Source organism: Mus caroli, unplaced genomic scaffold (genome assembly GCF_978045245.1).
Source record: "Mus caroli unplaced genomic scaffold, Mus_caroli_1 scaffold_18, whole genome shotgun sequence".
In the NCBI taxonomy this organism is placed as follows: domain Eukaryota; kingdom Metazoa; phylum Chordata; class Mammalia; order Rodentia; family Muridae; genus Mus; species Mus caroli.
This window is the reverse complement of record NW_028227273.1, coordinates 45,576,299-45,581,472: the sequence shown is the minus strand read 5'-3', so window position 1 is coordinate 45,581,472 and position 5,174 is coordinate 45,576,299. Positions and strand designations below refer to the sequence as shown.

The window sequence follows — 5,174 nt, the reverse complement described above, 5'->3', positions numbered from 1 at the left end:
TGCAGTGGCATGTCTCCTTTGCTGGCAGCATTTGTAGATTTGTGGAATGGACATCCCTTGCCAGAATCCTGGCTGGATTCAGAACTTCCTCTCACCCACTTCCTGACTGACAGAAAAGAGAAACTAGAAGAATGCTTTTAACTCAAGCAGGTAGAAACTGAAGTCCTCCAGCCAGCACAGCCTACAAATAAAGAGCCACAGACACTTCCCAAGTGCTCACTGGAAGCTGGGCTTCAGAGGTACTGACCCTCTAAAGGGACAAGACGTCAGAAGTACCTTGAGCATCTACATTGTGCATGGATACTGACCGGCTTTCAGTAATGTATGTGAGTGTGACGGCTGGTCATCATCATCATCATCATCATCATCATCAACAACAACAAAAACTTGATGGGGTTCTGAGTCTCCTAGGAGACATGCTTCTGGGTGTGTTGATGTTTCTGGAGAGGAGTAACAGAGAATGGAAGACCTTTCTACTTAATGCTGTACAGCTAACAAGTGCTAGGTCTCTTTCCCTCCCCTCTCTCTCTCTTATAAAGGAAAGTGCTAGGTCTCTCTCTCTCTCTCTCTCTCTCTCTCTCTCTCTCTCTCTCTCTCTCTCTCTCCCCCTCTCCCTCTCTCTCTCTCTCTCTCTCTCTCTCATCTCTCTCTCTCTCTCTCTCTCTCTCTCTCTCTCTCTCTCTCTCTCATAGAGGAAAGCTTTTAATTTGGGTTGGCTTACAGTTTCAGAGGTTTAGTCCATCATCATCATGACAAGAAGCATGGCGGTATGCAGGCAGACATGGCGCCGGAGAAGGACCTAAGAATTCTATATCTTGACCCACAGGCAGCAGAAGGAGACTGCATGTCACAGTGGGCATAGCCTGAGCATGTGAGAACTCAAAGCCCACCCTCACAGTGACAGACTTCCTCCAGCAAGGCTACACCTCCCAGTAGTGCCACTCCCTATGGGTCTACGGTGGCCAATAATTACATTCAAAGTACCTCAATGTGTGTGTATGTGTGCCTATGTGTTCCTATGTGTGCATGTGCAGAAGTGTCTGCGGAAGCCAGAAGTTGACATTAGAATGTATTTTTGTGACAGGATCTCTCATTTAACTCAAAGCTAACAGGTGTGTGTACTGTCATGCCAGGTTTTTTCTGAGGGAATCTTGATTCAGGGTCTCATTCTTACATGTTACCCACAGAGCCATCTCCCCAGCCTAGGACCAGGACTTGTAAATCACGTATCATATAGCAGCTAGGACCTGAAGCCCACAGAAACATGGAAGCTGCTAGGACCATATAGAGAGTCCCACCCTCTTTTTGCCAAGGCCCAGGAAAAAGGCGGGTTCCCAAGGGCTGTGGGTCAAACATGAAGTCATCTGACCATGAGAGTCACCCAGCTAGTAGGCAGTGGAGGTGACATTGCTCTGTTTATGAAACACTGTCCTTCCCTTTACCTGTGCTTGACTGGAGCATGATGGGAGAGGATTGTGGGAGGTTCCACACAGAAGGTGGTGTAGCCGTCCTCAGCTTCACTCTCATTATCCCACTGATGGAGTGCTGGGCCCACTGACCCCAGGCTGCGGCAGGAGCTTTGTCGTCAGTGTCTGGGACAACGTGTGGCTTGCCTCTGACAGATGCGTCGGAGCCTCTCAATCCCAGGAGTGATTCTGTCTTATGGATGAGAGCCCAAGACATCTGTACCTGTCGGGTGACAAATCCAGACACATTCCCTGTCTGGTTAGAGATGCATCCGGCCTGATTAGGCCTACGAACCTGCTTGCTGCTCATGAGTGCCTTCAGCAAAAAAATCCAACTGATAAATAGTCACTCATGCTGGGAAGGGATGTGTGCACAAAGCTCTCAGACAGGCTATAGGCTGCAGTGAAGGGTAGGAGAGCTCCCATGTGACTTTGGGGTAAAATGAATGGCAAAAACACCATCACCCGAATCTCCAGGCCCATCTGCTTTGCTCTTAGTTTAGCACCATCCTGCCACATCTCTGAAGAAGCCTCATGAGATGGCTCAACCAGTAAAGTGATTGTCTCATGAGCATGAAGACCTGGGTTTGGATCCCCAGGAGCCATGGAAAGCTGAATGCAGAAGCATTTTAAGCCCGACTTAAAACAAGGTAGTCAGTGAGAACTGATACCTGAGGCTGCCCCTCCTTGTCTAACAGAGAGAGAGAGAGAGAGAGAGAGAGAGAGAGAGAGAGAGAGAGAGAGAGAGAGAGAGAGAACAGAGGAGACAGAAGGAAAGAGAAGGAAGAGAGAGAAGGAGAAAGGAAGAGAGAAGGAGAGAGAAAGGAGGAGAGAGAAGGGAAGAAGAGGAAAGAGGAGCAAGAGACTTCCCAGCAGGTGAGAGCTCCCTCACAGAAGGTAGATTCCAGGTGGAAAGACTGCCCACACGTCTCACCTGCTTCATGATAGTGCTCTGCTGGGCTGGGTTTGACCCATCTCCTCCCTAGAGAGCACCCAGTGTACTTCTGGCCACTCAAGGCTCTGAACATTTTATCCTGCTATGGCCACTCTAAGTTCTGCCTCTTGGAATGACTGGCATAGGTTTTGCCGCAGGACACGGGCACCTATGTGAGCTTGAAATTAAAAGCATGGGAGTCAGTGGCACCCCATGTCTGCCTCCTGGCAAGAGTAACGACAGAGACATCTGGCTTCAGAGGCAGCAGAGGGGGCCAGGACCCTTTAGCAGTCAGGAATGGGAATTAGACTCAAAGCCACAGGAATGGAACCTACGCCTCCTATGGGAGTCTGGTCCTGGTTGATTTATCCTTGTTCCTAGCTGGGTAGTGACTTCCAAAAATCTGGTGTCTCCAGCCATTTCAGACCTATAGTTTCTGTTTAAACTAACCAGAGCACGCTGAACCAGGAACTCCAACTGTGTGAGGTTCAAGTTACCAGGAACACTTACACAAGTTACAAGCTTGCCCGGAGTGAATGCCAGGCTAGCCTGGACAACTTAGCTGAGACCCTGACACAAAATAGCAAGTTTACAATGAGAAGGACTGTGGACATAGCTCACTGGTAGGGCATTTCCTGGCATGTACAAGACCCCAGGCTCACCACCTTCCTAGTACCGTAAAATCAAATAAAAGTGAAATAAAACCAGCCTACTACAGACAGTTTGAAAGCACTCTGTCTGAAGTGAGAGGAAGCTCTGCCAGAGAAAACGAAAAATGGGGACGTGGCAACGGGAAGTCGGGGCGTGGCAACGGGGAGTCGGGGCGTGGCAACGGGGAGTAGGGGCGTGGCGGAGCTGGAGGCTGCAGGAAGTGAAGCACTAAGCAAGAATTGAAAGTTGGAACTACTGATAGTGACGGACCCTTGCCGTAGCAGAAGGTTGAACATCAGGACTTTAGGGGGACCCTCATCCCCACGCCCACATATACACCACCCTCAGCATGCTCCACAAGCTGCTCCTCTGGGGCCCGTTGCAGATGAAGCTGGGACCGCTGCAATGGGTTGCGGGGCAGGGTCTAGGGGGTGTGTAGGAAGGAGACAAGGATGAAGCCTGCTGGCCACCGTAGCCTGCTTTAGACGGACCTGGCTCTCCAGGCTGACCCTCCAGCTGGCAGTGCAGGGAGCACAGCAGAGAGGTAAAGGCTGGGAACCTCAAACGTAGAGGCCAGGGCGGTCAGTAAATTTTTTCCCATTGTTTTTTTCCTCCCAAGACTCAGCTCGGTGAGGACTTTGGTGGCTGCGCTGGTCTGTCTCCTCTACAGAACTTTCATCAGGGGACTAGACTGATTCTCGCGGCTCAGAAAGCCTCTATTCTGCCCCCACCAGGCGGTTCAGTTTTTTTCCCCTCTCATTTTTGTTTTTCTCTCCCACCTTCTCTGCATTTGTCTCAAGTCACTGTCCTGAACTAAAGGACTCATTCCTTTCTCCTCCCTCCTGCACGTGAACATCAACGCTTCACACTCACCTCTGCCGGCTTCTAACCGAGACCCCCTGCCCAGTCAATGCCTGGCTGCTTCTGGCTAACATCATCAGCACCACACACGGTCTTCAGAGAAGCTGGTAGTGACTGACAGAGAGCAGGAGCTGCTGACATAGTCCCAGCCTGCTTCCAACTCCATCTCTGAACTTATTTACCCAGCTCTCTAATCTCTGCCCTCTACCTCTGGGCTTGAGAAAGGGAGGAGGTGGGGTGGGAAAAACTTCCCGGGGTTAACAGCGGCTGCTGTGTGGGGAACATTATCTTAATTGAGTCTCAGCTTGTTCCAAGCCACTTGGCTACCATAAATAATAGATGTTCAATGGGTCTGTAAGACAGAAGGGCCAAATGAAGCCACAAGGTGGCTGGTGCCCGCAGACTGTAGGGCGGCTGGCTCCACCTCTCTCTCAAATCTGTGGTTCAGCTCCCACCCCCGCCCCCAGCCCACAAGTGAGGTTTTCAATCGGAACCCTGCTATGCCATGCAAATGGAAAGGACTATGAACCAGCCACCCTTCCAAGCCTTTCAGGAAAGGGTAGGGAAGCCACACAGAAGGGGCAAGGCCAGGCTGCCAGCAGACTATTCAGCTGAGCATGAAACCCACCACATCCCCTCTTCTACACACACCAGCAGATGTTCTTTGGTTTGTGGCTTTAATCCTAGGGCAGAAATCATGTGGCCACCTGTTCCTCCGATCCCTGGTGTCTTCCGTGTTTCCGTGTATAGAAAAAGCTGCCGTTCAGAGAACCAGAAAAGGTTTTCGCTCAGTGATGCTGTTTCAAGAGCCCCTGTTTGCAAAGGCACCCTTGATCTGCAGAACCTTCCTCTCTGCCCAGGGTTATCTATTGAGGAGAGATTATGTATATCCTGCAATAATGCTAGGAAATTCTGCCTCCCAGGCTCTCATAACCTCATTGCACCCCTATACCCTATTCTGACTGTTTTGCCTATCCCAATGTCTTCAACACCAAAGTCTCCACCACCCTTGCCATAGATGTCCCTACCCACTACTGTCCAACATCATGGCTGTGCTTAGAAATCTCTGGTCAGGAGTTCTGAAAGTGAACCTCGGCCCCAGAGGCTTCTGGGGTGGTGTGTGAGGATGCTCACTTCAAGATTTTGGCAAAGCCATCTGGCTGAATTTATATCGAATGTCTGTGGTGGATGACTGAAGCTGAAGTCATTGTTGGTTTCTTTGACTGTAAGAGCTCGGCTGATGAATCTGAAGTCTACTCAGC

The 5,174-nt window shown here is 50.4% G+C and overlaps 1 long non-coding RNA gene across 1 annotated transcript; it reads right to left on the bottom strand.

The window, feature by feature from the left end:
• Positions 1 to 344: 344 nt before the first annotated feature.
• On the bottom strand, positions 345 to 4,049 carry LOC147000398 (uncharacterized). Its single transcript, XR_015046007.1, has 3 exons — positions 3,925 to 4,049; positions 1,443 to 1,689; positions 345 to 440 (listed from the first exon to the last, which is right to left on the bottom strand). It is a non-coding gene; the product is annotated as an uncharacterized LOC147000398 (long non-coding RNA).
• Positions 4,050 to 5,174: the final 1,125 nt, after the last annotated feature.